At 25.9% G+C, this 12585-nt stretch overlaps 1 long non-coding RNA gene across 4 annotated transcripts; it reads right to left on the bottom strand.

The window, feature by feature from the left end:
- Nucleotides 1-3271: 3271 nt before the first annotated feature.
- Nucleotides 3272-12246, bottom strand: LOC107167343 (uncharacterized). 4 transcript variants are annotated; one of them, XR_016189339.1, is made up of 8 exons: nt 11812-12246; nt 11411-11612; nt 11117-11276; nt 10438-10600; nt 10080-10318; nt 9133-9251; nt 6283-6404; nt 3272-6218 (listed from the first exon to the last, which is right to left on the bottom strand). It is a non-coding gene; the product is annotated as an uncharacterized LOC107167343 (long non-coding RNA). The 4 variants fall into 4 exon arrangements; XR_016189337.1 differs by lacking the exon at nt 9133-9251 and having other exon boundaries at nt 3272-5981; nt 6046-6218; nt 11812-12244; XR_016189338.1 differs by lacking the exon at nt 9133-9251 and having other exon boundaries at nt 6283-6455; nt 11812-12245.
- Between the last annotated feature and the right edge of the window lie 339 nt (nt 12247-12585).

The following is a 12585-nucleotide window of genomic DNA, read 5'->3' as shown; positions in this document are numbered from 1 at the left end:
CTAGGTAAATCAACGGCTGAAAAAGTTTTTTTTATTTTATGATAATTGTTTAATCTAAATATTAAATATAAATATAGTAAATACATCAAGTTTATGATCTAATACAATTTTGATCCAATACCTGTATCAAGTTATTACATTAAATTACTTTTTTTTCATCTACAAAATAACTTAACATATACCCAGAGATGTCGGTAATAATACTAATTGAATCTAGTCTGTTTGATGTTCCTTCAGAAAACAAATCTGCACTTGCAATAGGTTCTTAAATTTCAATTAATATCCGATCAATGTCTTCATTGTAAGTTACTATTCGTTTAGTAGAAATTAATTTATAAAATAAAATTTGAATTTGAATATATAATGAATAACAGACAACTTAACACCATACGTCCATACCATCGTCCTGTGGTTGTAATGTAGAAATGTATGTTAACCCTTTGGAAACTCCCTAATGTAGAATACATAATTAAGTACAATGTTGAATGAAGAATGAAATTTGTAAATGTAAGAATTTTATCATTTGGAAATTCACATAATTACACAGTACATTAAATTACAATTAAATCAACAATATATAATAAATTAATAAACCAGGCATTTAAGAGAACGCTACACCCGCATGTGTTGTCTCCGTCTTACAAGTGCGTAACATTGCAAAAACTGTTTCACGCGGGAAAGAACCGAGAAAGCTACAGTTATAACTAAGAAACGAAATTTTCACCACATAAAAAGGAGAATTTTGTCTGTGCAATATCGTTTTTATTTTTTCGTTATCACTTATACAAAAAAAATTCTTATTGTTTTATAATATATTAATTTTGTGTTTTATAAGCATGAATAACTTTGTTTGTAGTTCTGATATCGAAAAAATAAAAACGATATTGCACAGACAAAATTCTCCTTTTTATGTGGTGAAAATTTCGTTTCTTAGTTATAACTGTAGCTTTCTCGGTTCTTTCCCGCGTGAAACAGTTTTTGCAATGTTACGCACTTGTAAGACGGAGACAACACATGCGGGTGTAGCGTCCTCTTAACCAAAATTATTCAACTCTCTTGATTTGTCCTTTTATATTCCTTCAGTTTATTGAAAAATTTTGATCTTTTCCCAATTTTCGGAAAAAGGTCTATGATCATATCTTCAGTTAAATTAAATAATTTTGTTTTATAAATTTATTCATTTAATTATAATTTATATTTTATGAATTAAAGTCAATAGCTTTATTTTATTAACAAATAACAGGATGGATAATGTATTTTATATAAACAAATAATAACGACAACATTTAAATCGCTATATTTTTTAGTAGATGTATAAAATAAATACATAATATATATTATTAACAGGTACCTAGGTATTATATTATAATCTAAATTTGTATATCTTGTTTTTCTTTTTTATTCAGAGTTCAGACTTTGTTTAACAATTTTCTTACTTTTAGACAACAGTAGATAATATTTAAAAGGAACGTACGGGTTTGAGCGAGGACTTGAATGCGTGCAATACCTACTCTGGTAATCCTCTCTAGTCAATTTGTTGTAAAATTCTTATTGCGCGCTTTCCTTCTTTTCATTCGTCCTTCGTTCAAAAACGTTCGTCTTAAGTATATTTTCGACGTTTTGAACGCATGAAAGCGAGGCACGTGGAGTATTCGAAATTCCAACAGTTTTGGAGTCACGTGGAAGTTTTTTATAAGAGATTATGATTCAGTCGGCATATAGTTGTCTTAATAAGCTTTATATTAGCTTTTTTAAATATTTTTTTTTTAATGATGAAAATACGAGAAAAAAATTGTAAAATTGGTACTATTGTGTTTGTTGGATTGTTTTCAATATTGGATCAAAATCGATCAAAATTGAAACGAGTTCGCAGTTCGTGGTGAAGAAATATAGGAGGCGTTTTGGTCATTTGCCATTAATATAGGAACTACGAGAAAATTACCCAATCGATTTTAAAAATTATTTAGGGATGGATAATGCATGTTTTGATATCTTATTAGCATTAGTTGGTCCAAACATTTGAATCTTGAAGGAAGAATGTATATGAAGGTAAAGTACCTAACGCTTATAATATTTGTAAATTATTATGTTTTATTTATATAATTACGGTTGTACCTTCGACCAAATTAAGTAAAATGTCATAGTATTATTAGTATTTTATCTAGTACCTAATATCACCTAAATATAATACCTAATATCAAATACTCTACATTGCCCTATATAGGTTAGGTAAACTGTTATTTGTTAAGATGGTTTAGATTTATTTAATAACATCATAATTACAATAAAATTATTCAAACTTCAAACTTCACTTTAGAATATAATTACATAACAATAAATGTAGGTAATACATTATTTTTTAGATAGCTTAGGTCTATATTTAATAACATTATAATTTCAATAACATTATTCTAACTTAAGTTGCACGGAAAAAACAAAACAGTTATTTTCACCATAAAAATAGTAAGATTGACTGAGTTATACAATTGCTATAGGGACAGCTATAAAGTTAACCAGATTTACTAAAAATATGTAGTTATGATTTTATAGTTATCCAGACTAAAATTATAGTATTATGTACTGTACATTTTTAGTACTCTTTACTTTATAATTTAGTAATTTATACAATGTTTATAGTAATTTTAACATAATTTTATGGTAATTTGTACTTTTTAATTTAGTAATTTGAACAATGTTTATTGTTTATAGTATTTTGAACATATATATATATATATATATAGTAATGTGTACTTTTAAATTTAGTTATTTTACAATGTTTATAGTAATTTTAACATAATTTTATGGTAATGTTAAAATAAAACTTATAGTGGTGAGTGGTGACCACTTTAAACCCAAGTCAAATTTACTATAGTAAAACTCGTTAACTACCTATAACAATTTTTTGTCTGACCTCCATCATCTAGTAATAAGCATCATAGCTGACATACCTATAAACTGAAGTATTGATGCATTTAAGTTTTATTATTTAAAATGGTTATAGTTATACAAACTATTTTTATTGGACAGTATGGCAGTTTTCAATTTTAATTTTAATTTGAATATTAATTGTTCATATTTTTTTGCACATATACAATTTAAAAGATATAATGTGTAAGAATTATGCTTAACAAATCATTTTATTAGAATTTTATTACATATATTGACATAATATATTATAATATGTAATAAATTTAATACAAATCAATTTTTTTGATATATTAAGTACAAAATATATCTTACAAAACAATAAACAATGTAATTAATTACAGTATACACAATATAAAGTTATAATAATAATGTAATTTTAATATAATATGAACATTAGAGATAAGTAATAGGATTACTATAAATATTATACTTAATACATTAAATACCTATTATATTATAATAAATTATAGTATTCAGTGTAACGCACCTACAGTAAATTTCTGAAACTGTACAGAAAAAAAAAATTTATACCTAATCTAATCTAACCTATTATATAAATATTATTTTTAAATTTAGGTACCTACCTATACATTTTTATGAATATAGTTCCATTGGGCATACTTGTGCGGTGAACAGGGAAACTATTATCTAATTCATTTAATTTTATGCATTGTAAATTAATGTAAATTAGAAGTTAACATAACAATAAAACCTAATCAAAATGTTCATCACAATGAATTGTTTTAAACATATTATTTATAATAAATGGTTCATTTTCTATGATAAAAATACATTTAATTAATCCAAATAAAGGTAACATGTCATTTCCATCACATAATAACTGACATATTTTTGGTATTGAACAATATTCCTTTAATTTTTACCCAGTTAACAAAGAATACATTATTTAAATCATAATCACCTGAATATCTATTATATAATTCAATTTCCATTGGACTTAATTTTATTATTGGCCCTATTCCCATATGAATGCTATAAAAATCAATTTTATTTGATAATAATCTATAAGAAAGTCTTAATTGTTGTTTTAGACATAATGTTTTTAAATATTTTTTCTCAATGTTATTAAATGAGCAGTAATTTTTAATTCTCTGTGCTTACCTACAAATCGTATTGCCCAAAATAACGATAAAGGGCCAGATTTTTTAATGATTAAAGGATAGTGAACCATATAATGATGTTTTAGTTTTAAACTGACACAAAATATTTTAAGGCATGTAGTGTGGTGTTCGGTAATAAGATTTTCAAAGAGTATTGAGTCTTCAAATTAAATCCACTTCGATAAAATTATATTTAAAATGTTATCAAGTATAATGTAGATTGACCAAATTTCTGAATTAATAGGAACTAAATCTTCAATAATAAGTCCCAGGTTTTTAACAAAACATAACATTTCACCAGCTGAAATTTTTAGTTTTTTTCCTTTACTTTTCAAAGTTTCACTAGCAATTAACGTTGATCGATTTCGGATATCTACTGACCCATAATCAAATAACTCAATTCTATTTTTTTTTTTTTTTTTTTTTTTTTATTATTAATAAAAGCCTCGACATCTAGGCCATTGGCTACTAATTCTATTATTTAGTTTATCAATTGTAAAATATTTTAAATCAAAAATCATTATTTTTAGCATCAAACCTATATCACAATTACATACACCCTCAAGCATGTCGTGCATTATGTCAACACAATAATTCTGTGTTACATAAAAAGAAATTATATTATTCCACACACATGATTTTTTTACTCCAGTTAATAATACTTCATTTAATTCAAGATCATCAACATAAGTTATACTGTTTCTAAGATTTCTATCTACCTCTGTGGTTTGTACATGGAATTAATTTTTAATGGTTTTACAAAACCTGCATTGATATCTGGAAACAAAACTTTCAGTAAATTCCAATATGGAATGTAAGCCCAAATTGTCTCCTATAATCAAATCCAAAGAGAAAAATATATGATGAACTTTATTATTAACCGTAACAAAAATACCAGTATTTTCTAAATAATTTAAATCGGAAATTAATTAAGTCTTTAAAAATAATACTACTACTACTGTATTTCCAAAATATTTCTTGTCGTTGGTTTTAAAAAGAGATACCAAAAATAGTTGATCTAAAGATGAAGATAATTCAGGAGGTAAACATACCAAGGATACATAATATACTGCACTTAATATTTGTGAACCAGCATGTTTTCCGAGTGGATTATTGACTTCAAAATCGTCATAATATAATTATAATGGGAAAATAAGTTTATTTGAATTACTTGGACATTTTTCTTGCCACAGTTGGGACTGCATAAAGTTATAAGTTAATTTTCTGGATTTCATGTTTTCTGTATATTTTAATATTACATCTAATAAATTTTAGTGCTCTAAATTTTTATTAAATATATCTCGAAGTGGAATTAAGCATATTTTAACATCTATAGGCTCTACTAAAACTCTTCCATTTACTAATTTGTTGTCACCTAATCTGTGACCAATAACTATTTCTTTAGGATGGATTAATATTTAATACCCCTAATTCTGCAAGACTCGTCGGCTAAAATTCACTTGCTATAATTGAAGGTAAAACATATAAGGTGTTTTTTTTTATGTCTTTAAATATTATTTTACTCATAATACCTATTGTATAAATTTATTAATATAACTCATTAGAGCTGGAGACTGATATTGTAATTAATGAAGTCTGTAATACTCAAATTGATGTATTAGATATGGCATCAGGACTTGAGACAGATCATAATATAGAAATATATAGTGATAGAATGGTTAATATTGATGATTCACTTGCTGTAATTAAAGGTAAAACATGTCAGGTGTTTTTTTTTATAAAATTACATTTAATTTACTCATAAAATTGTATAAATTTATTAATATAACTCATTAGAGCTGGAGACTGATATTGTAATTAATGAAGGCTGTAATACTCAAATTGATGTATTAGATATGGCATCAGGACTTGAGACAGATCATAATATAGAAATATATAGTGATAGAATGGTTAATATTGATGATTCACTTGCTGTAATTAAAGGTAAAACATGTCAGGTGTTTTTTTTTTATAAAATTACATTTAATTTACCTACTTATAATATTGTATAAATTTATTAATATAACTCATTAGAGCTGGAGACTGATATTGTAATTAATGAAGTCTGTAATACTCAAATTGATGTATTAGATATGGCATCAGGACTTGAGACAGATCATAATATAGAAATATATAGTGATAGAATGGTTAATATTGATGATTCACTTGCTGTAATTAAAGGTAAAACATGTCAGGTGTTTTTTTTTTATAAAATTACATTTAATTTACTTACTTATAATATTGTATAAATTTATTAATATAACTCATTAGAGCTGGAGACTGATATTGTAATTAATGAAGTCTGTAATACTCAAATTGATGTATTTTATATGGCATCAGGACTTGAGACAGATCCTAATATAGAAATGTATAGTAATAAAATGGTTAATATTGATGATCCACTTGCTGTAATTAAAGGTAAAACATATTAGGTGTTTTTTTATGTTATTACATTTTATTTTACTCATAATATTGTATAAATTTATTAATATAACTCATTAGAGCTGGAGACTGATATTGTAATTAATGAAGACTGTAATACTCAAATTAATGTATTTGATATGGCATCAGGACTTGAGACTGATCCTGATGTAGAAATGTATAGTGATATGGCTGAATTAAATAATTTACCTACTGTTAAAGGTAAATTATAGTATTAAATTTATTTATACAACTAAATAATATGGCATTTATTATTATTCATATTTATGGTCAAAATAATGGTTTAAATTTTAGAAATAGAAATAGATGATGGTGGTTCATCAGAGTATGTAGTAAAGGCGAAAAGAAAACTGAAGTATGAAGAAGGTGATGAACTAGAATGGATAAAAAACAAAAATAAAATACTTAGAATGCAGGGTAAAGACTATAAAGGACTGAAAAAAAATGAAAAAGGGAATTTCTCATTTACAGAAAGTAGGTCTGCAAGACAGTTAGGAAAAAGATGTGATTCTACTTTTTGTAAAAAAAATTCAAGTTCCAGAAAATGTTTTTTTATTAAAGATGAAGATCGAGAACAACTGTTTTCCACATTTTGGAACATTATGACTTGGAGTGATAGGAGAACTTATGTATCAACGTTATGTCATTTACAGCCCACTACAGTTAACAAAACTGGTACAAATAGTTCTCGGCGATGCAGTACAATAAAATATTTTTTGAAAATAAATAATGAACCCTTACAAGTCTGCAAAAATATGTTTCTTCAAACACTTGGACTAAAGGAGTGGTCAGTAAGGAACTGGTTATTAAAGTCTTCTTCAGGTTCAGGAATAAATGTTAGTCCTGATTATGACAAGAAAACAAGCAAAGTTGGTAGAAAAGTTGTTACAAATAAAGAAATGACAAGTTTTTTTGATAATTTACCTGCGCTACCATCACATTACTGCCGATCAAATTCAAACAAAATGTATTTAGAGTCATTTTTTGAAACAAAAATATCTTTGTTTAATGCTTATGTAGCCACATTACATAATAAAGATAATGCAGTTAATAAAACTAATTTCTTTAAAGAATTTCATAGGAGAAAGCTTGCTCTGTATTCACCAAAAAAGGATCTGTGCGATTTATGTGAAGGATACAAGTATGGCCACATAAGTCAAGAGGTGTATGATCATCATCAACAAAGGAAGAAAGATGCTAGAGATGCAAAAAATTTGGACAAACAACTTGCAATGAATAATCCTACTGAATATGTATCTGTAACGATGGATGTACAAGCTGTTAAATTAGCTCCTTTCATCAGAGCATCTTCAATGTACTATAAAACAAAACTTTGTGTCCATAACTTTACAGTTTTCAACCAAGCTACAGCTGATGTATGTTGTTATCTATGGGATGAGACAAATGCAGGATTGGAGGCTTCTGTTTTTGCTACCTTGATACTTGACTATTTAGACAACATCATTCAAAGGAAACCTACTGTTAGCAATATATCGATTTATAGTGACGGTTGTGGATATCAAAATCGTAATACAACTGTATCCAATGCAATATTAAAGTTTGCAATTGATCAAAAGGTGACAGTTATACAAAATTATTTAGAGAAAGGCCATACACAAATGGAAGTAGATAGTGTGCATCACACTATTGAAATGAAACTTAAAAAGAGAGAGATTTACTTGCCTACAGATTATATAAATGTATGCAAAGATGCTAGAAGTAAAAATCCATACAGAGATAAATATTTAAATTTTAGTTGTTTCAGTGATTATTCATCATTAAAATATTATACATCTATAAGACCAGGTTATAAGAAAGGGGACCCTACAGTTACTGACATAAGATGCCTCAAGTACAATCCAGACTCTACTATTCAATATAAAATTAATTATGATGACCAATGGATTAATTTACCAAACAAGAACAGGAGAGAACAAAACTATACCATAACAAATTTATATCATGAACCAATTAAAATTAAAGAAGATAAATTTCTGCACCTTCAACAGCTTAAATTAGTCTTACCTAAGCATACTTGGCAATTTTATGATTCTATACAATACACCAAAAATAAAAAAAAGTGAAAATTGTATTATTTTTACCATGTTAATTATTTTTAATTTGTTCGTGTTTTAATAATTAAATCAACTTATTTTTAATTTGTTAATGTTTTAATAATTAAATCAACATTGTTTTTATTAAAAGATAACTATTTGCACAAATTACTGTAAAAGTTTTTGAAAGTTTTCATATTTTTATTTTTTTTTTCAATAAAATTTAATTTTTATTTAATGTTTTAACAAATATATTAGTAGTTTTTTTTATAATTTTATGAAATTTGTATTTTTTATAATATTGTATTGTAATGTAGAATGATATTTCTATAAGTTATTATAAATAAAAGGATTTTAAAGTTTAATCAAAAACTCGTAAGTCAAATTTACTTAAAATCAAAACCTCTTAAGTAAATTTAATTAATTACAAGAACTCGTAAGTTAAGTTTTTTAAAAGTCAAAAACTCGTAAGTCAAATTATTAACATTATTTTATCAAAATGTTAATTTTTTTGGTTTTCAAGAATGTGGAATAATTATAAAAGGAGTATTCAGTTAAAACTATTAATGATTATCAAATATTAATACGTGTCAGAGTTTTTCGTTTCTCCTGAAAAATTTGATTAAAGTGACTTAAGAGGTTTTGCTGTGTAGCCGACGAAGTGTTTCAAATCTCATATACTTGGTTTTCATATTAACAAAGGGATCTGAAAAAATTTTCATCTCATTAAGTATTACTGATAATTAACCCTCGAAATTAGTATCTATGCATTTATCTAAACATATATTAATTTTAGAACTAAAAACTGATACAATCAAATCGATAAAATCTTGAACATCATTAATCAAAACGTCAATTTTGTTTCTAGGAATAACTGTATCACTATACTATTTACAGATCATGCTTATAGCATTTGATCTTATTTGTATTAACTCGTCAGCCAGAGGGATACCACAATTTTTTTCACCAATATCTTCATTATCAAGATATTTTTCATGATCAGACTGGTCAGTAGTTTGTACAAACAAATTAAATGTATTTTTTATTCATTTTAGGATTAGAATAAAATACATGTTGTTTCAAATGTCTTTTATAAGTATCAACTTTGTTAAAAATCCGTAAACAATCATCTAATGGGCAATTAAATTTTTCAATTAATTTTAAATCATGGTAAATATTAAAATGTATAAATTAATGATTGAGGAATTGGGCCTCGTAATTACATAAAAATCAGCTCATCATTTAAAAATTATATTTTAGAAGAAATTTGAATTATTAATTGAATGTATTTATTATGTCAATACATTTATACAAGTAGCATGTTTACACAAAACAAAGAAAATATTTTAAGTAGGAACAACAAACTATAAAATATAAAATATGATTAAACAAATGAGTCCTATTATCCTATATAAACCCTATATAATCTAACTTGTTACTGCAAATCCTTTATTAGGCTTTGGGCACTTATATTTTTTTTTTTTTTAATTATTGTTTATTTCAAAAAAAAATAATCCTGAATGAACCACCATACCTGTTTAGCCTCTTGAAGATATTCTAAATTGAATGAATGAAATGATTTAAAGTATATATCTAAGGCCTTGATGGGAGTTTCTAGTTTATAATATACGTCATTAAAAACTGTATAGTAGCTGAGTGAAGTATTTATCCTTCAAGATTACCCACAATGGCAATATATCGTTGAACAATAATCCCACAATTAAATGCCCTGTTCACTTTTTCTTTGTGCGTTGTTTTAAGATCATTGATATTCTACAATAAAATAAATATAAACACAATTATTTTAGCTACTTAGGTATGTATAAATGTATTCAAATGCTTTATTTTATTTTTTTAATGTATTAGTTATTGTTCTATAGTTCAGAACTTACAGTTATGTAACTAGCTTGTTATGAACTAGCTTGTTCTAATTTTGTTAGTCTTCGCATTGAATATTTTGTGACATTGTTGACAGTGGTTTTTTTTTTGGTAATTTAATGTTAACAGGATTAAATAGGTAGGGTAATAATTGAATGGCAGCTAAATCATCATCTCCTAAAGTAATTTAAAACATTAGTAGGTATATTAGATAGTATAATATATTGTAGTTATTTGTTATTATTTTTAGGTGTATAAACACTATAAACATTATATGTATAGAATATATATATGTGTATATTACACTAGTTTTTTATGCAGTTAAATTAAGAAACTTGCCTAAATTATTAGCTGATGAAATTTTTTTAACCAAATTCTGTTGTGTTAAATTAAAGTTGAATGTTCTGTTTTTAAGATGGTAATTTTTTAATTTATCTTTAAAAATATCAAACTTTTGTACCTATTAGATTTTGATTTTTTTGCGGATATAAATCATCAAAATCCATATCTATCTAAAACAGAGAATATGTCTAGTTCTATACTATTTTCAATATAATGTTTAAAATATGATAAAATTAAGTATAATTAGGATTTAGTGTAGAAGTAAATAGTAAAATATTAATATTATTAACTCCTATCAATATGCATCAATTAAAAACACATTTCATAATTTATATAGGTAGTTAAACTTACAAGTATATGACTCTTTGACTTTTTTAAAGCTGGGTATTTAAGAGTTATTTGTCAATACTTTGTTTTTGCAAACGACAACTTGCAGTTTCTGCCCACAGCTTATACAAAGTTATTTCAGGTTCAATATTGTGCTTTAGCCAATTTATTGAATCCAAAATGTCTATTTAATTAATAATTATGTTAGTAATACTAAATTAGTAATGTTATAAAAAAGTATATTAAATTATCAGTTTTTAAGAATTTATAAAAATATTTGTTACAAAATACATTAAAATTTTGTTTATTAGAAAGTACCTTCTTCGTTTATAAAAACTGTATCGTCTTTGTTACAAGAGTTTTTTTTGTTTAGTTGCTGTATTGATTCTATTAATTTCTTTTTTTATGTTACAATATTTATCGTACGATTCCCCTCGATTTGGGCTAACTTTAATGCCTTCTCTAAAATATGGAATGAAATAAACATATTCAGATTCCGAAGGAAATAACTCTGCTATACCTATTAAGTAAACATTTAAACAACAAAATAATTAAATAATTATTCTATAGGTTTTAAACTTTTAATATTAATGGTTGTATTACTATAAAACAACTTGCATAATAATCAATTATCAATTATCATAAATAAAACATACATAATGTACTAAAGTACCTAGTTTCTACATAATGTTTAATCCATTTATAAGAAAAATGTGTACCTTTTGCAATTTTGGAAAATTAAAATTTATTAATTTTATTTCCTCCTTCGGAATTGTGTAGAGCATCCTTAATCAATATTCCACTGAGCCTGTGTACCACAAAGGCTCCTACGGGGATGGCGGTTATCCTTAGATGGTGATAAAAAAAATAAAAAACTAAAAAAAATTTTACACAGACATTATCTAACAAAAAACCAATATACAAAGTGACCTGCAAAGGACCGGGTGACCGTTAATAGGTACATATAGAAATAACTCAACTTTTGAATGCACCGCCGTGCTACTAATTATAAATATAATATACCTACTAACGTGAGTATAATACAATACGGTATAAACAATAATAATAATAATGTATAGTGACGGTGGGCGCCCAAATAAGACAAAAAAAATATATTATAATATGGAATACGTTTATACGTAATTCACAATAAATAATAAATAATAATACTCGTAACGTGATTGTTATCAACGTTATCACAAATTTACAATAATATAATTAATAACGATACCGTCCGATGTCCGATCCGTGTAGAACAGGTACCGGGTCCTTGACCTCCGACTCCGCGCGTTTAAATATAATATGGTTTAACGACCAATTTCGCTATCATAATTCATAGCCATAGTCGTATGACGTATACGCTCAGTGCCGGTGTCGCAGCCTCGGATAATGTTACTCGGGGGGGGGGGGGGGGATAAGATTTTCCTAGGATAATATTGTACCCCCGGTAAGATATTCCTAGGTTATTTTTACCCCCAGTAAAATTATCCTAG

Source organism: Diuraphis noxia, unplaced genomic scaffold (genome assembly GCF_037042655.1).
Source record: "Diuraphis noxia isolate RWA-SAM2 unplaced genomic scaffold, SU_Dnox_SAM2 contig0001, whole genome shotgun sequence".
Taxonomy (NCBI): Eukaryota; Metazoa; Arthropoda; class Insecta; order Hemiptera; family Aphididae; genus Diuraphis; species Diuraphis noxia.
This window is presented reverse-complemented; position numbering and strand designations above follow the sequence as displayed.